At 34.7% G+C, this 25,611-nt stretch overlaps 1 long non-coding RNA gene and 1 pseudogene across 3 annotated transcripts in view; one reads left to right on the top strand and one right to left on the bottom strand.

Moving 5' to 3' along the window:
* Positions 1–25,611, bottom strand: part of LOC103881958 — a 116,632-nt gene that overhangs the window by 59,652 nt on the left and 31,369 nt on the right. For all 3 annotated transcript variants that reach the window (XR_004182128.1, XR_004182127.1, XR_004182129.1), the window contains exons 3-4: positions 19,556–19,674; positions 1,873–2,111 (exon numbers count right to left, since the gene is read on the bottom strand). This is a non-coding gene — a long non-coding RNA (uncharacterized LOC103881958). The remainder of the gene's footprint in view (positions 1–1,872; positions 2,112–19,555; positions 19,675–25,611) is intronic.
* LOC116273752 lies at positions 16,780–18,066 on the top strand (annotated as a pseudogene).

Here is a 25,611-nt window from a genome sequence, read left to right on the forward strand (position 1 = left end):
TATTTTACCCCAATGGCCTGTTGGGTAGATAGAATGAGATTTGGAGATTTGACAGGGCACATAGCTGGTAAGTAGCAGAGCTAGAATTTTAACTCACATTTTTGCAAATTTAATCATTACGCCTAACTGTTTTACTATTTATACTATTGTTATTCCTTGTTTTGTAATGTTCCTCTAAAGGAAACATAAATAAATGGAGCATGGAACCCAATATTATTCTGAAGAGAACTTGTTATACTACTCAGCCCGTTATAGACCTGTGATTTACATATTTTCTAAGAATGTTCAGTAATAATATGGAGACTTGTCTTTAAATAAGTCTCATATGTGAACCAAATGGGTACTTTGTGATGTAAAAGTCAATTCCGAAGATACTGCCTTCTAAATTTAACATTATCAATGCTCATGTGTAAAATCAGAAATAATTCCTCACAATTCCTCAATGAGGTGAACTATTTCATTGTAACTCATAAATATAGAAAGGTTTCTACATCTTATAGACAAAACTAGTTGTTTCTGAGCATACCTGGGAATGAAGCTGGTCATGCTGTTAAAAACATCTTTGTGAAGCTTTATAGAATAAAGGGCAAAGTGAGAGAGCAATATTGCGAATTTTCCCTTTTTAAAGAGAATCTTGTTGAACTTTGAATAAGACATAAGGGTCAATGATTGTGTTAAAGTAGTTCTTTTTCTTTTGAATCAAAATCTCACTAGAAGAGTAAAACTAGAAATGATGATAGCATGTAGATCAAACTCACCAAAAGTCACACAGTAATGCTTTTTTTAAAGTAATTCTTCATGTGTTCAGAAAATAATTAGTAATCTCAAATGTCAAGAATGTAATTGAAAATGTAAAAATAGCAGAAAACAAAATGTTTTAACAGCAAAATACAAGCTCAAAACCAATACACAAAGAATGAATCACTCTACCTAAAAAAAAAAAAAAAAAAAAAAAAAAAAAAAAAAAAAACCTATCAGGCTCTTTAAAGCTCCTTTACATCTTGGATATTTTATATATTAATTATTAGAAGTAATTTATAAAAACAATTTATTATTAATTTATAAGTCAGAAAATCATTGTCATAAGCAGTTAGACCAGTAGTCTGAAATCAAGAAAGAAGAGAAAAATATAATACAATTAGCCACTATAATTTTAAAATTGCATTTTGGTATAATAATTGGTAAATGTGAGTTTGTTCTCCCTGGCTACCAATAGGAGACAGGAACTCAAAACGAGGTTTGAATTGAGTATGGTCCGTTCTGGGGCTAGTAGAGAAGTTGTTGATTGACATCTATGAAGATGCTTCTTGGTACTGGGAAAGTTATACGTATACCTGCCAGGTACACAAGCCCTTGGGGGAAAAAAAAAAAAAAAAGTCCACCACATCTAAGGAGGCCCTCTACAGCCAGAGACAGGAAGAGCATGAATTTAGAAAAAAGAAAATAATAATCTAAAGAAACTTACCAAAAATTGAAACAAAAATTTGATGGCAAATATATAGACATGGATAGATAAAGCTCTGATAGAATGATACTAAAAAGACTAAGTTCAAAGGCTGAATCAAGAAGTCAAAAGGCTTCATTTCCTCATTTGAAGATGGAGACAATATCTATTATGTCTACACTACAGATGGAGTGTTTTCAAGAATAATATGAGGTCTTATCTCATATTTGCAAATTGCATATTTGAAAATTGCAAACTGTTACAAAAGTATTAGTTTATAACTATGATTATTAAAATATATCACACTGATGGGAAGTGTTCACCATAGAACATAAAACACTTTCTAAAAAGTTGAGTTATGATGGTGGCATACATGCAAAGTGAAATCAGTTAGTTTAAAAATGTATTAACCAATCATAAATACTAACCATAGTTTTATTAGAAATGACATCTCTTACAAAGCAGGGAGAAATAAACTTTAACAATTTTCTTCCTAGATTGGTTTTTGATGTTGATCTAATCAGGATCAGATGTCCAAATATTTTTGTTTTATAAGAAGATAATATTCCAATAAATGGAAGGTGAATATGAGTTTTTCTGAGATAAAATTGTGTTGAAAAGTGATTTTTTTTCTTCTTAAGGATCTGCTTCTTAGATGTTAGAAACCCTGTAGAAAAGAAAAAAAAATATTTTAAATCTGAACTTTCCTAGATAAAGCTTCTGTTTAGAGTCACAACAAACAGAAAAGGTAACATGATCATTCCCCATTGCTTTCTCCTTCAATTGCAATTGATTTTTATTAGTAACTGTGAGCATCAGAAAAAGAGTTTCTGTCTCTGTTAATGAACTGAGGTGTGCAGGTGCATATGGATATGTTCATAAAAACCAGGGCTGTAAAGTGCCCAAATTCTACCCAGTTTTCTACAATATTTTCTGTTTCTTATCATTATGACTAAATAACGATGGAAAAACTAATGATGCCATTACCCTGTAATTGGGAATTGAGGCCGTTTAGTAATGATAAAGCATGCACTGAGCAGAGTTAATGGGCCATCCAGGCAGCCCCACTGGGTAGCTGGTCCACAGAGCAAGAATACTGAAGAGTTATAAGGTAGATTGTTGTTCATAACAGGCACGAGCTTCAGGAAACAGCTTTTACCGATTGTTGTCTACTGCTCTATCAGCTTAGGGAAAGTTAAGAGAGCTTGAATAAAAATTTTAAGTAATTCTTGATGTAAAAAAAGAGTCATTTTTCTCCACAATTTGATCTTTTAGAGGCATCTTGCTGGCCTTATTTTCAAAAGAAACCATTATTTTAACACTACCGTATTCTACATATGCTACCTTCTCATTTAAATGTGATGATGCTATAGATTTTAGGGGCTGTGAGTATATATTTATATTTAATTATAATGCATGTTCCGGTATTCAGCATGGTACGTTGGAACATAGTAGAACTTGGTTAGCTATTAGTTCAATCAACATGCTAAAACCTCATTTAAAAATAGAAAATAATACCTTTGCTCAAGAATATACCCTAGCTCAACATAGTGAAATAAAATGGAAATTCTCATAGACTTTTAGCATGAAGAATATGTTTTCATCAGATCAACTAATTTAAAATGAAAGAAGGAATTTGATGATTCAGAAATAATAAAGACTGGGAGGCAAGATGAAAAAAGCATGTGCAGAGTACCTTACCCCTGAAACTCTTCCCAGAACTGGGATGCAGCAACAGAAAGCATTTTCCCAAGGAGTCATTCTTCTTTTTTTTTTTTTTAAAACAAACGAACCATATTCTATATATATTTTTTCACCTAGATTAGGGGAGAAGTGAATTGTCATTGCTGCTTAAAAAAAAAAAAAAAAAAAAAAAAAGAAAAGAAAAGAAAAGAAAAAAGAAAAAAAAGAATGCCTCCCATCAGTAATAATAACTACTGCTCTCTGAAGTCAATGTTCCTGGATGTGCAGTACATTACACTGCACCTAGGTTATCCTCAGGCCAAGCCATCAGGATTGAAGTTTAGAGGAAAGTGGCTCATTTGTGGAACACATGTGTCTTCCCTTTGCTAAGAAGGAACACCCTCTTCTCTATATTATTCTTTTCTTCCAAGAAGAGAGGACCACGCATCCTGGGTCCAAGGCTACCTCCCTCATCTATTTCAGTCTCTTCAGGTAAGTCCTTTTCCTGCTTTCCTGCCATGTGCATCTGAATCTATACATTCAATTTTCCAGGTCATTTTTAGGTGGATCTGTTATCACAGCTTTTGATTTTAAAGTGCAAAAGGACATTCTGTTTTCAATTATACCCACTAGAATGGTTGCTCTTCATTCCACAATCCCTGGGAGACATCTCTCTGTGGTTTGGAGTTTTAGAATTAGTGGAAGCAGCTGTGCGTACAGTAACATTCACCCAGTTGCTATTGTCACTGTAATAACCACAGAAGTGAGCTGTGCCACATGTCACAGGAACACATGCTCACAGAACAGATCGTGAGGACTCCTGGGGTACAAGAAGGAGCCCAGGGACAGCTTTATTAACCTTCTCCAAATATCTGATTTTTTTTTTGTTGGTTATACTCAGAGTTGCCTAAATTAAAATATTATGTCACATACTCCTCTAGAAATAGTTCTGATCTCCCAAATGACACAGATCAGCAAGACACTTCCGGCTAAACATTCCTCTATCCAGGGAGACAATGCAAATGCATTTTTCCCTCATAAGATTTTCCCAGGATTTAGAACTATTTTGATCTTTATTATAGACATTTATCGATATGTTATGGGAATGTAAAGAAGATCAGTGACTGTTTAAGCAGGTACTCATGGATGTGTATGTTTGTAGGTGAGTATACAAATACCACATGTGAGAATTTAATCTATATTGTTCCTTAATCTAGAAGCCCCTACAGATGGAGACCTAGCATTATCAATTATGCAGTAGTAAGTCACTGTCTCAGGTCTGTGTAGACAAATGCAAGTCAAGTCAAAGGCAAGGGGAAAGCTGAAAATTGACAAATAGTTACAAGAAAACACACGATTTCTTCAATTACTTTTCCCTCCCACTTCCCTCTTTCCTATTCTCTATTTGTTTTGTTCGGGGGGAGGGGTTACATTGATTAGGAAATTTCTATCTCCTTTGCTTTGATGAGAAAGGTGCATTCTACAGGCAAGCTTTTACAATAACTTTTCTTATAAATAGATATTTTCTCCTTATTCTCTTTCAATTAACTACATTAGAGAATCTTGACTGTAGGTCACTATTTAGGGTACCATGAGATTTAGTTCCATCCATTCATGTGCTCATCAAATCATTTATTGATTACCTTATGCTGAGCATTGGTTAGGGATCAAGTGATGATTCACAAACAGGCATTACTGATGATCAATAACTGCCTTGCTGGCAACGGATTTTGTGTCTGTTTTTAGTTGTATGTTCCAGAAGCAGCCAATGATTTATTTACATTCCAGGGAGCCCTGATAATATTTTATTAAGATATTTCATTCAGAGAGGGTTAGTTTTGCCATTAATTCCAATGATCTGTTTTTCCACTGAAGAAAGAGTAGTTTGAATCTGTCATCTCATTATAATGTTTTGCTGAAAGAAAAAAGTCTAAGAATTGCTAATTTAAAGAGAACACTGCTCTTAGGAAGTGTTCAATTTAGAGTAGATGTTATTGTCTGTGACATCATGATATTTATTCATTGTCTGAATGTATCAAAAATGGAATGTGGTATAAAGGTTAATCATCTTTTTCACATGGTAATTTACAATTATAATCTTATTTGAGACTGGACGCTGTGGCTCATGCCTGTAACCCCAACACATTGGGAGGCCAAGGCAGGCGAGTTACTTGAGGTCAGGAGTTCGAGACTAGACTGGCCAACATAGTGAAACCCTGTCTCTTCAAAAAATACACACACACACACACACACACACAATATTAGGCGGGCATGGTGGTGCGTGCCTGTAATCCCAGCTACAAGGTAGGCTGAGACATGAGAATTGCTTGAGCCTGGGAGGCAGAGATTTCTGTGAACTGAGATTGTGCCATTTTACTCCAGCCTGGGCAAGAGAGCAAGAATCAGTCTTAAAAAAGAAAAAAAAAATATATATATATATATATATATATATATATATATATATATATATATCTCAACATTGTTTTGATGCTCAAATAAATTAGGGAGGAAATAGTAATGCATTAATAATACAGTGGTAGAAAATGAAAACCATTGACTGAGATCTTGCATAGACTCTCACCATCACATCCACCCACCTCAGCAGCACCAGTACCAACCTGGTTTGCTTTCACATTTCTTATTATAGGTGCACTGTCCACACTCCTACCCAAGACCAGTCCTCTACTTGTATAGGAGACAGCAATCCTTTTCATCTACACAAAACTATCTTTACTACACTTTCCTTGTTCTAGTTCTTGTCATTTTATTTGCTCCTATATTCAGTAAAGCTATTTGAAATAGTTTATATTCTCTGTGATCAATGAGGTGTGTACTCTACCACCCCCTCCCCAAGCTGTGACTTTCATATTACTGAACTCAAAGTCAATCCTCAGTCCTCTTATTGATCCAGTGGTAGCATTTGCTGCAGCAGACATCTCTCTTCCTGGAAATATTTCTTTTTCTCTTTCTTCTCTTTCTTTCTTTTTACCTCTCTCCAGCTCCTCCTCCTCCTCTCCTCCTTTTCCTACCTCATTGACAGCTCTTTCTGAATCTCTTTCTCTTTTTCCTGATCTCTTTATAGTGTATGTTCTAATAAATTACTTCTTGGACTTCCTTATTTATTCCCTTTGTGACCTCATCCAATCTAATGGCATTAGACACTATCTACATGTTAACTACTTAGAAATTTATAACTATAATCTGGATCTCACTACTGAATTACAGGTTTCTTTGCCCCTCTGCTTCCTGATACCTTTTACTTAGATATTAAATACATATCTCAAGCCAAACAAGCTCAAATCTGAGCCTCCAACCTTTCTCCCAAACCTTCTCCAATTGGATCACAGCTAATGGCAATTCTAACCTTGCAGATATCCCCAAAATTTTATAGTCATTCTTGACATGTCTCTTTCTCTCATACCCCACAGCTAGTCAGAATATCCTACTGCCTCTATATTCAAAATATATCCAGAGTCAAGTGTTTCTCATTGTTCCCACTGCTACAACCAACTCCTTCCAGATTACTGTAAGACTTCCAACCAGTATCTCTGCTTCCACCCTTGCATTCTTTCCCTCTCTGCAGTTTATTTCAAATAAAACTGCCAGTAACCCTTTCAAAACCCACATATGATTCTTTATTTCAGTTACAACAAAATCTAAGTCCTTGAAGTGGCCTCTAAACATGAAAAGATGTTTCTTCCTCTCCTCTGTTACCTCTCTAACTTCCAATATGACTTTCCCTCATGTTCATGCCACTCCAGTCACACTGGTCTCTTCATTGTGCCCCAGACACCATAGACACATTTCCGTCTTAACACCAGCTGATCTGTCACTTAGGAATGACTTATCCAGAGATAGCTAACCTACTGAAGAATCCCTATCTTATTTGTTTTTAAAAATAAAGTTTATATTTAAGAATAGTTTAAAATTTATTGTCAAATTGTGACAATAGTACAGAGTGTTCCCATATACCCTACATTCATTTTCTCCTATTATTAACATCTTAACATGAGTATGGTATATTTGTCATAATGAATGAACCAGCGATGATATAGTATAATTAACTAAAGCCCATACTTTATCCATATTTCTTTAGTTTTTACTTAAGTACGCTTTTCTTTTTCAGGGTTTCATCCAGAATACCACATTACAGTTAGTCACCATGTCCACTCCTGCTTCTCTTGGCTGTGACAATTCTCAGGACACTACATGTTTTTAATGACCTTGACAGTTTAAAAAATTTATATTTTGTATAATATACCTCTGTTGGGATTTATCTGACATTTCTTATGATTTCATTTGTGTTACAACTTTTTGAGAGGAAGACCCACTGAGGTAAAGTGCCATTTTCATCACATCATATCAAGCCTATTAGACTAGTCTTACAAGAAATACTAAAGAAAGGTCTTTGGGCTGAAAGTAAGTGACCCCAGATGGTAATTCAAATCCACATGAAGAAACAAAGAGTACCAGTAAATGGAATTATGTAATTATAAAAGATGGTACAAATGCATATTTCTGCTTTCTTTTCTAAATGATTTAAAAAGTAATTACATCAAGCAATATGTATACAATGCATTATAGGGCATAACATACAGAAGTATAGTATATTTGCAAATATTTAATAATAGTACAAAGTAAGTGGATGGAAGCACAACTATACTGGCCTAAAAATGACTACAGATTTTAAAATAATAATTATTATTATCCTAAACAAATTAACACAGAAACGGAAAACCAAATACTGCATGTTCTCCCTAATAAGTGAGAGCTAAGTATTGGATACACATGGACATGGAGATGGGAACAGTAGACACTGGGGACTACTGGGAGTGTGGAAGCATGGGCTGAAAAACTACCTATTGGGTACTATGCTCACCACCTGGGTGACAGGGCCTTCTGTACCCCAAACCTCAGCATCACACAATATACCCATACAACAAACCTGCACAGGTGCCCCCTGAATCTGAAACTTTTTAAAAGGCAAAAATAAAATAAAACAAAATAATAATTATAACAATGTGTTTGTTGTTGGATTAGCATTAATAGATGTAAAATGTATAACAATAACACAAAAAATGAAGAAAGGGAATAGAGCTAGAGCTAGGAGTGATACTTCTATATGCCCCTGGAAACACGCTAGCGTAAAAGTGGAGCTGATTTTGATAAGTCGTGTATGGTAAATCAAAGAGCCATCATTTTTTAAAATCTCTCAAAATATAGTAAAAAATTATTCAAGGAGTTAAAATGTTAGTTTAGAAAGCATTCACTTAATGCAAAAGAAAGGATTATAGTAGGAATAGAGGGACAAAAATTTAGGAAATGTACAGAAAAAAACAAAACATAAAATGGCAGATATAAATCTAACTGTATCAATATCATTGATATAAGATGTTGCTTCATATGTAAGTAATCCAGTTTTATTTTATTACATTTTGCATGCTGTCCTGGGATTTTCTTGCACCTTTAAATGATTTTCTTAAAAATTGCACACATTAAGATATGTTCACTCTTTGCACTGTAAATTTCAACGGGTTATGACAAATGCATATATTCACAATTATATTATCATACAGAATAGTTTCACCACCCTAAAACATTGCCTGTGATTCCTATATTTACTCCTGTCTCACTCTCCAACTTTCAAGCATGTATTGATTGATCTTTTAATTATCTGTATAGTCTTGCCTTTTTCAGGATGTTACATAATTGGAATTATACATTATGTAACTTTTACAAACTTCTTTCATTACAAAAATTTATTTAAGATTTCTTAGTCTTCTCATGGCTTAATAGGTCATTTCTTTTCCATCACTAAGTAATGTTTCATTGTATGGATGTACCACAGTTTGTTTATCCATTCATATATTGAATGGCATTTGGGGTGCTTGTAGCTTTTGGTGTTATGAATAAAGCTATTATAATTGTATGTGCAGATTTTTATGGACATTCTTTTTCAAGTCAATTGGGGAAATATCCAGGAGAATAATTGTTCAATCATGTGTTCAGATAATGTTAATCGTAAAAACTACCAAACTGTCTTCCAAAGCAGTCACACTACTTTACATTCCCACTAGCAATGAGCAAGAGGTCCTCTTGCTCAACATTTTCACCAGAAACTGGTATTGTCATGAATTTCTTTTTTAGCTATTTTAATAGGTGTGGACTAGTACCTCATTATTACTTTAACTTGCATTTTCCTAATGGCAATCGTGTTAAACAAATTTTCATATGTTCATTTTCCATCTGTGTATTTTCTTTGGTAAAGTGTCTGTTCGGATCTTTGCCTATGTTTTAATTGGATTTTTAAAATTGTTATATATGAAAAGTTCTTTGTATATTTTAGATGCAAGTTCTTTATAACACATATGTTTTGCAAATATTTTCACACAGTCTGTCGCTTGCTTTTTCATTCATTTTTAACAATGTCACAGAACAAAAGTTCGAATCGAGCTGACCTGAAGAACACTTTTGATCAACTTAATCTAGCTGACAATTATAGAATACTCCATCCAACACCAAAATACATATTTTTTTCAAGCTCACAAGGAGCAGTCACCAAGGTGGACCACATTCTGATCCATAAAACAAACCCTGAACAAATTTGAAAGAATAAAAATCATACAAAATATGCTAGAAATCAGTAGCAATTAAACTAGAAATTATTAACAGAAAGATAGAAAATAGTGAAATGTTTGGAGATTATACAATATGTAAAGAACACATGGGGCAGAAAAGAAGTCTCAAGAGAAATCAAAGATATTTTGAACTAAATAAAAATAATGTAAGTTATAATTCCTTATTTTGTGTAATGCAGCAAAAGTACTTAGAAGAGTATCAGTAGCACTGAATCCATGTGTTAGGAAAAAAACAAAAATATAAATCTATAATCTAAGCTTCACCTTAGGAAAGTGGAGAAAGAAGACAAATATAAACTTGAAGCAACCAGAAAAAAACAAGAGGTAAAAACTATAGCAGACACCATTGAAGTTTAAAACAGGAAAACAATAGAGAAAATCAATAAACTACAAACTGTGTTTTTGAAAAGATCAATAAAACTGATAAACCTCTAGCAAGTCTAACAAAACAAGAAAAGAGAGAAGACAAAATTACTCGTAGCCAAAATGAAATAGGGGCATCACTGCTAATTCCATGGACATTAAAAGAATAATAAAGGAGTATTATGAACAACTGTCTACACACAAATTTGATAACTTGGATAAAATGGATGAATTTCTTGAAAGACAAACTACAAAACTCACACAAGGAGAAATAGGTAATGTTAATAGGCCTTAAGATATTGAATTAATATTTAATAACCTTCCAAATAATAATATCGAGGCACCAAGCCCAGATGGCTTCACTGGTGAATTCTAATACCTAAGGAAGAAATCATATTGATTGTCTACAATATTTTCCAAAAAAATAGAAACATAGGCAAAACTTACTAACTCATTTTATGGGGTCAGTATTACTCCATATTAAAGCCAGTTAGACCTTACAAGAATGGAAAACTACAAACATGAAATAGATGCAAAAATCCTCCACAAGTATTAGCAAAATGAATCCAATCATGTATTAAACTCCCCTCCCCCCATCAGTAAAGATTTATCCCAGATAGGAAAGATTGTTTCAACATTTGAAAATCAATGTAACCCATCACATCAACAGACTAAAAGGAAAATCATATAGCCATACCAACATATGCTGAAATAGCATTTAATGAAATCTAACACTCAAGATAAAAATTCTCAGCAAGCTAGGATAATGGGGAACTTCCTCATTTTGACAAAAAGTATCTACGTAAAACCCACAGCAAACATTATACTTCATGATGAGCAACAGTATGCTTTTCTACTAAGAATAAGAACAAGGCAAGCACATTCTCCCTTACTACTCCTATCAGCATTGTACCAAATGTCATAACTGGTAAAATAAGAAAATTAAAGTATATATAAATATAAATGGCAAAGAAATAAATCATCTGTCTTTGTTCACAGATGACATGGTTGTGTAAGTATAAAATCTAAAAGAATCAACAACTGAAAAACCTCCTGCAACAGTCAATACAATATTGAAGAAGAACAAAAAAGAAGACTTATGCTATCTGACTTCCAGGCTTACCATATAGCTATAGTAATCAAGATAGCACAATGTTAGCAGAGGAATAGAAAAAAGTAGATCAACAGAACAGAATAGAGTGGGCCCAGATATAGACCTAAACAAATATAGTCAACTGATCTTTGGCAAAGAAGCAAAGGCAATTATTCACTGGAGAAAAGAGAACAGATTCCAAAACTAGGTATTGTAAGATTTGGATGTCCATGTGAAAATAAAAAGATTCTAGACAGAGACTTAAGTGCAAAATGCAAAACTATAAAACTCCTAGAAGATAACATGGGAGAAAATCTAGGTGACCTTGCTTTGTTGGTTTGTTTTTAGACCCAACACCATAAGCATGTCAATTCACACTCAGCCTCCAGCAATCTAACAAAATTACCATTTATTTGGTTGATGTTAATTTATGTTTCTAGCAGCTGCTACTCCAGATGAGTAGGTGTCTTCTGTAACTCTCTGGATTCACATCTATCTTCATATTTCAGGATGGCAGGTTTCCCTTTAACCTTACTTATCTGATGGGTCCAAGAAAAGTAACTGATTTTCAGTCCATTCAGCCTTTTTCTTGTTGTAAGGATGAGAGTAATGACTTCCAAGTCCTTTACATGTCAGAGCTGAAACCAGAAGTCTCCTCACTTCTGATTTTTCACCCTGACACCCTCTTCTCATTGAGGTCTATCAATATCGCCCTATTTAAAATTGCTAAACCCTCAACTATTACATCTCTATTCCTCACTACATTGCTCTAGCTTGTCCCATAAAGCTGAGTACCTTGGCCGCCCCTTGGCACCTGCAGCCTGGGTGCCATGAAAGGCAGCAGGAAGTAGACAGATTCCTGGGTGGAAGGGGGTGGGTCCCTAGCGAGGCTCCACCTTCAGGTCACAGAGGGCCTGAAGGCTGGGGTCCAGGCTGCCAGTCCCCTGGACGGGAATGGGAACTTGTGGTTCCTTTTCTGGCCCCGCCTATTGCTGCTTGTAGACCAGTCAGCACACACTTCCTCCAGGAAGGGGAGGAAGACAGCAAAAGCAATTGTAACAAAAACAAAAATTGACAAATGGGATCTAGTTAAACTAAAGAGCTTCTGCACAGTAAAAGCCCCAGCTCAACCAGAGCTGAGCAGATGTGGAGACAACCAGCTGCAAAATGGAGCTACACACTCCAGGGGCTCCTCTCTGCTAAGAGCTACAGACATCAGAAGGACTGGCTGCAGAGAGGAGCTACTCGCTCTGCTGGGAGCTGAATATTTCAGGGGACACCCTGGCTGTGGAAAGGAGATGCCCCCTGTGAGAGACTGAGTTGTTCTATAGCTCAATAAAGCTCCTCTTCATCTTGCTCACCCTTTGCTTGTCTGCAGAACTCATTCTTCCTGGTTGTAGGACAAAACTTCAGGACCTGCCAAATGGCGAGGCGAAAATTGCGGTAACACAAGACGGTCTGAAACATACTTCTTGCTCTCCATGTTGAGGGGGAAGAGAAGGAGAGAAGAGCTGCAGCCCTTCGGGGAGCCCAGACCTGGGAGCTCCCCAAACCAGGGCTGTGACTACCTCTTTGAAGCCCTGCGGTTTTTGACATCTCCAAGCTTCCAGGCACCACCACATTCCCTAGTGCCAGTCAGAGAAACTGCTTGCTATGTGCCTGGTGCAGCTGCAGGCTTGTAGAGAGCCGAAGCCCATGCCAGCACCTGGAGCTGCCCACCCTGTGGCAGCAGCTGGTTTGCCTGGCTGCACAGTGTGACCAGACCCGATGCTTGCTCACACATCTCTCACCATTCTACTCCTGACTCAGTCTTCCTTGGAGGCAAGGGATCCAGGCTGGTAGCATGAGCTGAGCACAGCCTGCCAGGCTGAGTAGGCAGAATGAGCCCAGCAGGCTCAAGCAAAACTCAGGCAAAGGCACCACTGGCCACAGAACTTTCTGGCCGGAAAGGCGGCACCTCAAAGATCCTATAACAAAGGGATAAAGAATGTAGGCTAATAACATAACCCATCCTCCAAGTTTCTATAGCACACCACCTCCGCTATTGAAATAGTAGTGGCAGTGGAACCCCTGCTTCTCAGTGATTCTCTTTCCCAAATTCTTTAAATGTATCAGGCCAGAAGCAAAGGTGGATATCAGAAGGAAGCAAGAGAAAATCTCAAGTCTGTGAGAGCATGGCAGTAACCAAGTTTCCATTAGGCTTGCTAACCTCTTTAAAACAATGAGGTTTCTCTGTTATAGCAGGTGGCCCATTGCTCTGGCATTTGAACCAGCAGATCTTCCTCACAAGTGAGCAGCTTAATTTAGTAACGTCCTCAGTCAAAGAAGAAAACTTTTAGAGAAAGTAGGATGCTATTCTTCATAAACAGTCAATCTAAATAAACTTTATTGTAAAATAAAACTAAATTTACCGACCCTACAGTCTAATGTTTAAGTATGCAGTCATCAGCTATGAAGATTCACTATTCTATTAATCTAGCATTCAACTGCAACAACAAAAGAGTATAGTTTTTTGTAATTTCTCCTCTGCAAATCTTAAATTTTCCAAAAAAAAAAAAGAAAAGGAAAAAGAATGACAAGTATGCATAATGAAAAACTACGAATAAAATGACATTTTAACTCAAATGAACAGCTTTTGTTAAAATTGCAAAAAGTTAAAATACAATATTTTTATATTTTTATAGGGCATTTGATTTAGGGCACAAGTTTCTGTTGCTGTAATAAAGCAATATGGTTTGGAATTTAAATTCTTTTTTTAAAAATCATGTGGTTTAATTTCAGCTTATAGAATATAAAAAATGTCTGAAGGTTACTCTGGTATGTTTTTTTACCAAGTTTTATAAAAAAATCTCTGAAACATTTAAAAGATAAGACACAAAAATTTCATTAAGAGCCCACTGTATACTTAAAATGACACTTGATGTATTTGAAAATGAATTGAGGCTTGAGTGTTAGAGAAGTGAAAAACCATCCATAAATTATCTATAAATGTGGTAAAGCAAATGAATTCTCAGTCATTGATTATTTTTAGAATGTTCAACTCTGCAGTCTTACAGCCAAACAAGAAACAAAACACAGGAGCTTCCTAAAATATATCTATATATAAAATAGTTCTTTAAGATACCATTTTAGAAGTGTTATTTTATACCTGGGGTCTCTCATCAAGGTATAAAATGCTTATGTTAATTCATATTGTACTTGGTACTGTATTTTTCTTTAAAAATTGCATGTATATTAAAAAATAGAGCTACCATTGCTTTTGCTTAATTATATGATCTTGGTGATTGATACACACAAAAGTATGAGTGAGTAAAATTCTCTACATTTATCATTCAGCAAGTTTAATCAATTAGTTCCTGGTTGACTAGATTTTCTAAATTCAATTGGAGTTTGATCTAAGTTAAGAGCACATGCATTCCATAGTTATAAATGACTATAGAATTTATGTTCCTTAAATCTTCTAATTTTACAGTAAGAAAATTGCATAAAAACAAAAATCAACTCAAAATGGATTAAAGACTTAAATGTAGAACCCAAAACTATAAAAACCCTGCAAGACAACCTAGGCAATAAAAACATTCTGGAGATAGGAATGGGCAAAGATTTCATGATGAAGACAGCAAAAGCAATCGTAACAAAAGCAAAAATTGACAAATGGGATCTAGTTAAACTAAAGAGCTTCTGCACAGTAAAATACTGACAGAATAAACAGACAACTTACAGAATGGGGGAAAATATTTCCAAATTATGCATCTGATAAAGGTCTGATATCCAGCATCTATAAGGAACTTAAACAGATTTACAAGAAAAAAAAACAAAAACAAAAACAAATAACCCTATTAAAAAGTGAGCAAAGGACATGAACAGACAGTTTTCAAAAGAAGACACACCTGCAGCCAAAACACATACAAAAACAAAGCTCTGCATCATTGATCATTAGAGAAATGCAAATCAAAACCACAGTGAGATACCATCTCACACCAATCAGAATGGCAATTATTAAAAAGTCAAAAACTAACAGGTGCTGGTGAGGTTGTAGAGAAAAATGAATGCTTATACACTGTTGGTGGGAGTGTAAATTAGCTCACCCATCTGGAAAACAGTGTGGTAATTCCTCAAAGGCCCAAAAACAGACATAACATTCAACCCAGAAATCCCTTTCCTGGGTATATACCCAAGGAATATAAATCATTCTATCATAAAGACACATGCATGCGTATGTTCGCAGCAGCACTATTCACGAGAGCAAAGACAAGGAATCAACACATATGCCCATCAATGGTGGACTGGATAAAGAAAAGGTGGCACATATACACCATGAAATACTACACAGCCATAAAAGGAATGAAATCATGTCCTTGCAGGAACATGAATGGAGCTAAAGGCCATTAACCTGAGCAAACTAACACAGGAACAGAAAACCAAATAACTGTGTGTTCTCATTTATAAGTGGGAGCTAAATGATGAGAACACATGGACACGTGGAGTGGAACAATAGACCCTGGGGCCTACTGGAGGGTGGAGCATAGAAGGAGGGAAAGGATCAAGAAAACTAAGTAATGGATAGTAGGCTTAATACCAGGGTGACAAAAACCCTTGTGACATGAGCTTACCTATATAAGAAGACTCCACATGTGCCCTTGATCTTAAAATAAAAGTTAAAAAGAAAAAGAAAAAAAAATTGCACTCATGGAGGGACAGAGATTTTTAGACCACCAAGCCAGAACTACAATCCAGATGCCCCCATCCCAGTTCAGCTTTTATTTTGTAAACACAATTTAAGTTTTGGTTAAGATTATATTTTTATGTATTATATTCCTTTTTTTGTAACACTTCTAAGTGAATGAGACTGACTTATGGGTCAAACCACCACTATCAAAATAAAAGCTGAAAGTAAAATTCCTTTCCCTCCTTTAAGAAGTTGGGTGAGAGCAAGGAACATCCATATCCCAATGCCAGGTATTTGAGCCAGACAGGAATTAACCACTTACTAGATTCTAGAACTTGATTTTGTTAAAGCAGCAGTTAGAAATTCCGTTATATGTAACTATTAGCCAACTTAACCAAGAAAGTGATATTGTACCAGATGAGTGATGAATAAGCATGTAATGTCATTTTATTGTTACTATTATTGGTTACAATCTATTCTTACTACTTTACTCCCTCCACATACTGTAAATGTATCATCATGTCACTCCAAATTCAGAAATTTTCAAATCTCTTTTTAGCTTGTGGCACTGCATGATGCCACCCATGTTTATAGTTATTCAGTTCCAATCTACTTCAAACCTCAGATGTGAAAAGATGACATTTCTTACACATTAAGATAAACAGTCCTTTCCTTCTATCACTTCAGGGAATATGTTAGTTGGGTGCTATAATTTTTGCATTTTGCTGTTTATAATATTAATAGCTATGGAATAAGAAGTGTACTATTGAACTGTCAAGAATGATTTGTTACCAGATGTTAGCATAATTTGCCAGCTGTCAAATTTTAATAATTTTTATTTGCCTAAAATGTGACACTTAACTTTCATGGTAAATCAAGACATATAGCAGGGCTTATTTGGTATTACAGAAGCTAAGAAAAAGCTTGCATGAGGCTTGATAGTTTCAACACCTTGAATTGAGCATACACTTCGCACATGGCATTTCGAATATATTTTTTTTCTGATACATTGAAAAGTTGTACTTTGCCTTATGCTTTTTATTCACTGAGCTTTGTGTGGAACTAGATAACTTACATCTCTTCAATACCTACAAGCGGGATGCAACAATCAAAATATACTTTAAAATGTTAGTTTCATCATTTAAATTTATTTCATCTTATTTCCATTCTCTGATAATTTCAAGTAGGTGCAAAGAGAGAAACTAATTATTTAAAATAAACAAATATCCTTTTCACAAGATGGCGCCGAAAGCGAAGAAGGAGGCTCCTGCCCCTCCTAAAGCCGAAACCAAAGCGAAGGCTTTAAAGGCCAAGAAGGCAGTGTTGAAAGGTGTCCACAGTCACACAAAAAAAGAAGATCCTCATATCACCCACCTTCCGGAGGCCCAAGACACTGCGACTCTGGAGGCTGCCCAAGTATCCTCGGAAGAGCGCTCCCAGGAGAAACAAGCTTAACTACTATGCTATCATGAAGTTTCCTCTGGTCACTGAGTTGGCCACAAATAAGATAGAAGACAACAACACACTTGTGTTCATTGTGGATGTTAAAGCCAACAAGCACCAGATCAAACAGACTGTGAAGAAGCTCTATGACATTGATGTGGCCAAGGTCAGGTCAACACCCTGATTCGGCCTGATGGAGAGAAGAAGGCATATGTTTGACTGCGTGATTACGATGCTTTGGATGTTGCAAACAAAATTGGGATCATTTAAACTGAGTCCAGCTGGCTAATTCTAAATGTGTGTATATCTTTTCACCATATACATGCCTCTCTGTCAATTTCTGGTTGGGCTGGGAGGCCATACGGAGGCACTGATGTAACAGAGCTTGGGCAGGACTCTGGTTCTACTTATCCTTTTGAAACACTCACCCTGCCACTCCACCATGCGTGATCAGTCCAGAGATCTTTGTGACTAGAAGTGTCCTAGGAAAACCAGAACTCAGAACTGGCCTCCATGGTTGAGGGTAAAAAGAAGCTTTACAAGAACCCCTTCTTTTATCCCTGGAAGATGATGTGTGTGAAACCAATGCCCAGAGTTTGAAGGGCATTAGCATCCATTTCAATGGAGTATGGGTTGGCTAGCTTTCGGGTAGCATTTTGTCCTCACATACCTGTCTACTACCTCCAACCAGTCTGTCTGCTTCCCTCACCCCTTGCCCAATAAAGAGCAAGGACTTCAGAGGAAAAAATAATAATAATAAAAATAAATAAACAAATATTTGTGACTATTTTAAAATATTGACATTTTAATTTATTATATGCATATCATTTGAAAAATATAAATTCAGCCTATCAGTAATTTTTACAAACTCTTTTAGGTACTCATCTTTGATACCATGGGTGGTGGTATCTGTGTCCGTACCACAAACTTGATTTAGTCATTTCATTCAAGTGACTTATCTAGCAGAAATACAAACAACCACCAATGCCAATGGTATCACTTTCATTTCCATTATTAAGCATTAAGTTTGAAAATGTTCAGCCACTTGTGTTTAGGGCAAAAAGAGAGAACCAAAGTTCTCCGTATCTAGCAACTTACCAAACCTGAGATTTTTTTCTCTCCATTTTGTTTTCTGTGACTTTGAAAGCTAATAATCTACAAAGTAAGTTCCATTAAGTTCATGTTTGAGAAAATCTTTGAAAATGATTTAATAAACTTATTAAAATGTATTATCACTAAAATACTTAAAAATTTACAATGATGAAGAGCAAATAATATTTGGTTTTAATAGAGATATGTGGTTAAGCATATTTTAAGTAACATCACTGATATGAAACATAAAACAATATAACACAAACAAACATAATACACAAATTACACTACTTGTGTTCAGCCTCCAAGCATTTCTCATATTTATTCGCATCCTTCCATCTCTACTGATGCCATCATAAGGTCAGTAGATAATACAGATATCTCTCAGTTGCGCTACTTAGTAGTAACTTGGCTGGTTTCCTTCTTTCATCCTGTCTCCTTGTGATCTTTGATTGGTTCTCTCTCCCACAATGAAATAAGGATAGAGAACTTGGCTGTCTTGTTTACTGCCTGTCTCCAGCATGCCTAACAAGTAATAGATGTTCAATAAATATTGTGTAATGAAGGGAGGGATAAAATGCATAAAAGTATAACTTAACAATCTTCCTTATTCACAGCCTTTTGTTTCCTTTTCTTCCAAAGTATCCATTATAAAAAAAGACGGAAATTCTAACCAAGTTTCTCTTTTCAACACTGGTTTTGTTTTAAAAAACAAAATAAAATAGACAAGTCCATTACAACTTGTCAAGGACTTACCTTGTTGGCTAAGAATTCTGAGCAGTTGAGTCCTACGTATGGCCCACATCAAAATAATGACTAGTGATTAAGTTACATCTGAACTAGGATTTTGCAAAACCTATTGAATCACATTCTGATGGATACTTTAAGAATTGGAGATTTGTCCTTATTTAGAAAATAATTTCTTCCTTGAAAATAAAATACATGTTCATATACTTTAACACAAACATACAAACATGCATATAAATTTCCTATGTAGGTTTTATTTCTAGATTATAAAATGAAGAAAAAGAAATGTCTGCCCCTTATTTTATGTACAATATTCATATCCTTTTCTAAAGTTTTACATTTTCTGAGATCTGAGACAAATGAAGAATTGGTTCAATATCCACGTAATACCAGCTTCCAGAGAAGTATTGTCTAGGATATTTGGGTTCAAATTCAGACTTGATCGTGTAGGGGTTAAATGACTTTCCACAACTCACATATTTTTGGGTCTCAACTCCCATTACTGTTAAATAAAAACAATAAATTAACTCTTATTAGATTTGCAATAAATTAAATATTAATTAGATATTACTAGATTTGTCTAATCTTCTATAATTGTTACATGTATAATACATAATAATATAGTATAGTTATATGTAATACACACATGCATACACATAAACTTATTTGCTGCTATTCTACTATAGCCCTAAATATAATGGTATAAAAAATGTTGTGTTCATGATATTGTGGGTCAAGATTTTAGGAAAGTCTCCCATGGGCAGTTCAAATTCAGTTTACTTTTTAGGATATTTACATTTCAATTCATAAGGGTCTATGTTCTATTTTATTCTTCTTGTGATGTCTTTGTCTGGGTTAGGTGGCAGAGAATAGCTTCATGGAATGAGTTGGGAACTAGTTCTTCCTCTTCTACTTTGCAGAACAGTGTGTGAAGGATTGATGATAATTCTTTAATCATTTGGTAGAATTAATCAGTGATGCCATCTGGTCCTTTGTTTTTCTTTTTGGGATTTCTTGTTTATTACCTTTTAATTTTATTTTTTACTTGTTATAGATCTACTCAGATTTTTGATTTCCTACTGCGTAAGCTTCATTAGTTTGTGTCTTCCCAGGAATTTGTTCATTTCATCGAGATTATCTAATTTGTTGCCATAGAGGTGTTGACGGTATTCCATTGTAAAATATTTATTTCTGTAAGGGCAGTGATAATGTACATTTTTTTTCACTCCTTATTTTGTCAGTTTAAGTCCTCTCTTTTTTTCTTAATCAGTCTAGCTAAAAGTTTGTCAATTTTTTTGATTATTTCGATCAACTTTTGTTTTTCTTTCCTCTCTTTTTTATACCGTATTTTATGTTTTCCACTATAGTTCTTTTATTTTATTCTTTCTGCTAACTCTGGATTTAGTTGCTCTTTTTTTGTAGTTTCTTAAGGTGGAAGTTTAGATTATTGATTTAAGACTTTTAATTTTTTAAAATATAGGCATTTACAACTATAAATTTCCTCTTAAGCACTGCTTTAGCTGTATCCCATAAATTTTAGTTGTGGTTTTTTTTCATCTTGAAGTACTTTCTATTTTCTTTATGATTTCTCCTTTGATCTATTGGTTATTTAGGAGCTTATAGTTTAAGTTCAAACTAATTGTAATTTTCCAAATTTTCTTTTGTTATTGATTTAAAATTTTATTCTACTGTGGTTAGAGTACATACTTTATATGATCTCTGTTATTTAAATTTGTTATGTCTTCTAAAAAGGCTAAACTTTTTATTATTATAAATGTCCTTCTCTGCTTATAGTAATATTTTTTGTCGTAAAGTAATACATAGTTATGTCACAAACTTAATATTTTGCCTGATAGCAATACAACTACTCCAGCTTTTTCTGGGGTACTGTTTGCATGACATATCTTCATGTTATCTTTTAACTTCAACTTATTTGTGTCTCTAATCTAAAATATTTATCTTATAGATAACACATAGGTGGCTCATTCTTTCTTTTATTTTTTTCATTTTGCCTCCCTGCCTTTGAATTGGCGTGTTTAATCCATTTACGTTTAATATAATTACTAAAAAGAAAGATTTATATCTTCCATTTTTCTATTTATTTTCTGTATGTCTTATATCTTTTTCCTCCTCCATTTTTCCATCACTTTTTTCTTTTGTATTAAGTAGATGTATTTTCTCATGTATAATTTAAATACCTTTATTTTTTCTTCCACTATATTTGAGTTATTTTATTAGTGGTTACCCTGAAAATTAAAATTAACATCTTGATTTATATACATCTTGTTTGGATTAGTACCAAGTTGACTTCAATAGCATAAATTTTATTCCTATACAGCTTCATTCTGAGGCAGGATAAGTAGTCAAGGAAGTAAACATGTCCTTGCTATGTGGCAACTATGGTGACTGCACAGTCAATACAATAAACCACAGCATTCACATTGTAGTCAAACTCATTCAAGCACAACTATCTACAGTAGGGAATTTCCCCTGTAGACAACATGCACATTTTGATTTTACCTCTCCTCAGACTGACCCTTTGCTCACTATGATAGTAAAAAGCACACCCCTGTGTGGAGATTTAAGGTGCTAATGAGAAATATGATGTATGAACAAGCATCTACAGCCACTGCACATGTGCACCCAGAGGACTACCCAGAACATGCTTATTGGTAACACCTCTTCCAATCCCCTTATGAATAATCATATAAGACTCCCATAAAGGGAGTTTCTCCAGTAACAGTCAACACTGTCTCATCCTCACAAGCAGTACAATTCGAATCATCTCTCAGGGTGTATTGTGTATTCTGGACCTAACTTTCAGAGTATTATTTCTCCTTTTCAATAAACTGCTCTATGCTGCAATCTCCTTTGCTTTGTGTTGCTTGCTTAAATTATTTCAAACAAGAAGAGAAGAACAGAGGTTTCCCAACAGCCATCAACAATTCCATTCCACTTTCCTTGTGCTATTTTGTCATACAAACTATATTTGATATACTGTAATCTCATCAGCATAGTTTTATATGCTTTATAATGTTATCTTCTAAATCAACAGAATAAAAATATTTCAAATAAATATAAATTTATACTGTTCTTTATATCTATCTATATAGTTACCTTTACTGGTGATCTTTTCTTTTTCATTTGGATTCAAGTAACTGTCTAAAATCTTTTCAGCCTGAAGACATCCCCTTATTATATTTATTGTAGGGAGGGTCTTCTATCCATAAAGTCTTTTTATGTGTCTGAGAACTGCCTTAATTTTTCCATTAATTTTGAAAGACAATTTTGCCAGATATAGAGTTCTTTGATCATGCATTTGACCATGTCATACCACTGTCTTCTGGCTTCTATGGTACTGAAGAGAAATAAACAATCTTATTGAGAATGCCATGTGCAGAGTAAGGTCACTTCTCCCTTGCTGCTTTCAAAATTTTATTTGTCTATGACTTTGGATAGATTAATTATTGTGTGGTTGGCCATTGATCTTTTTGGGTTTATCTTCCTTGGAAATAATGAGCTCCTAGTTGTGTAGATTGAGTTTTTCATCAATTTGAAACATTTTTAGATATTATTCCTTCAAATATGTTTTCTGCTCCTTTCCCTCTCCCTCTTCTGTGAATTCCATTATGCCTATGTTCATTTGTATGCCAGATTTTTGTCCCAGAAGTCTTTCAGGTCTTATTCATGTTTCTTCATTTATTTTTTTTATAGACTAGATAATAAAATTAACTTTGTTCAAATTTGCTATTGTTTTTTTATGCCAGAAAAAAAATTCCCTGATGAGTCCCTGTTATTGAATTTTTATTTCAGTTAATATACTTTTCAACTCCAGAATTTTTATTTGATTATTTTCTTAAAAACAAAATTCCTATCTCCTTATTCACATTATCTGTTTGGTGAGAATCATTCTCATACTTTCTTTTGACTGTTTACACATGGTTTGCTTTAGTTCTTTGTGAATATTTAAAATAGCAAATTTAAAGTCTTTGTAATAAGCCCAGTAACTGGGCTTATCAGTGACACTTTCTTTGATTGCATTTTTGTTGTTGTTGTTGTTTTGTATATCAACCGTACTTTCTTGTTTCCTTGCATGTCTCATATTGTTTAACAAAACCTGGATATCATAAATAATACAATGTGGTAAGTTTCAAAATCAGAATCTGCCCCTTATTACTATTTGTTGTTGTTGTTGTTGCTTATTTTTCATACTTTTGGTCTGTTTAGTGACTTTTTAAACTAATTCTATACTTTTTGTCATGTGGAGCCTCTGAAATCTCTGCTCAGTTAGCTTAGTGGTCAACTAGTGATTGGACAGACATTTTCTTAAAAGCATGGAACCAATAAATCTACCATTATTTTCCAGGGACTTCATCTTATTTGGGTATGCCTTCAAGGATAAAGAAGTCAGTTTGTAATTCTACTTCAGCTTTTACTTCTTCTGTGCAGAGAGCCTCAAGGGCAGCTAAAGGTATGAGATTAGGACTTCTCAGGTCTTTTCCAGGCATATGGACAGTCCTACACATATGCAGAATGGCCTACTAGATTCCTAGTTATTTTGTAGCTTTTCATAGACTTCTATGGGCATATTGTTCACCAATTTTTTTCTTTTCAGATTTTGGTAAGCTTTATGATTGCTCCAACTGTTATCAGCACTTCAGACAACTGCAGTGACATTGATTGTTTTAATAAATGCCCATCCCCAAAAAAGCTGTTTGCCGTCAGTAAGTTTTGAAATAGATCAAAAAAGACAAACACTGAGGATTATACAATTCTCAAAGTTTTTCTAATTTAAACTTTTATTTTAGGTTCCAGGGGTACATGTGAGTGTTTGTTACAGGGGTATCTCATGTAACGTTGAAGTTTGATGTATGAATGAACCCATCACCCAGATAGCAAGCATAGTACCCAATAAGTAGCTTTTCTACCCTTGCACTGCTCCCTCCCGCCCTGCTCTTGTATTAACCAGTGCCTATTGTTCCCTTTTTTATGTCCATGTGTCCCCAGTGTTTAGTTTCTACCTATAAGTGAGGACATATGGTTTTTGGCATGGCCTTCAGCTGCACACAGGTTGTTGCAGATGACATGATTTCATTCTTTTTTTTTTTTTTTTTTTTATGGCTACATAGTATTCCATGGTGTATATGTACCACATTTTCTTTATCCAATCCACCATCAATGGGCACCTAGGGTGATTTCATGTATTTTGCTATTGTGAGTAGTACTGTGATGAAAATAGGGGTGCAGGTGTATTTTTGATAGAATTGTTCATTTTCCTTTTGATATATATATATACAGTAATGGGATTGTTGGGTTACTGTGTTCTATTTTTAGTTCTCTGAGGAATCTTTAAACTGCTTTCTGCAGTGGCTGAACTAATTTAAATTCCTACCAACAGCATATAAGCATTACCTTTTCTCTCCAAAGTCAACAGAATCTGTTGTTTTTTGAATTTTTAATCATAGTCATTCTGACGGGTATCTCATTGTGGCTTTGATTTTCATTTCTCTGATGATTAGTGATGTTCAGCATTTTTTCAGTGTTTGTTGGCTGCTTGTATGTCTTCTTCTGACATGTGACTCTTTAGGTCCTTTGCTCCCTTTTAAAAAAAATTTATATATCACTACCTATCTTTTCAGTTTGCTCACTTTTTCACTTCCTATATTCTCAATTTGTTCACTTTTTAATGGGATTATTTCCTTTTTGCTTATTGATGTGTTTAAATTCCTTATAAATTCTCAATGTTCCTTATAAATTCTCAATATTCACAGTTTGTGAATATTTTCTCTCATTCTATAGGTTGTCTGTTTATAGTTTCTGGTCATAGATAGTCTCTTTTGCTGTGCAGAAACTCTTTAGTCCCACTTGTCAATTTTTGTTTTTGTTGCAATTGCTTTTGAGGACTTAGTCATAAATTCCTTCCCAAAGCTAATGTCCAGAATGGTATTTCCTAGATTTTCTTCTAGGATTTTTTATAGTTGTAGGTATTAAATTTAAGTCTTTAATCCATCTTGAGTAAATTTTTGTATAGGATGATATGTAGGTGTCGAGTTTCATGCTTCTGCATAGGATAGCCAGTTTTTGCCGCATTATTTATTGAATAGGGAGTCTTTCCCCATTGCTTATTTGTGTTGACTTTGTCAAAGATCAGTTGTTTGTAAGAGTGTGACTCTATTTCTGGGTTCTCTATTCTATTCCATTGGTCTGTGTTATTGGGAGAACCTGTCCCCAATATTTCAACATAGGTTCTTTATATTTTCCATAAGTGTCGGCCGGCTGAGAAATAAAGAGAGACAGTATAAAGAGAAGAATTTTACAGCTGGGCCACTGGGGGTGACATCAAATATCGGTAGGACCATGATGCCTGCCTGAGCCTTAAACCAGCAAGTTTTTATTAAGGGTTTCAAAAGGGGAGGGGGTGTAAGAACAGGGAGTAGGT

The sequence above is a fragment of the Papio anubis genome, chromosome 2 (assembly GCF_008728515.1).
Source record: "Papio anubis isolate 15944 chromosome 2, Panubis1.0, whole genome shotgun sequence".
NCBI classification, from domain to species: domain Eukaryota; kingdom Metazoa; phylum Chordata; class Mammalia; order Primates; family Cercopithecidae; genus Papio; species Papio anubis.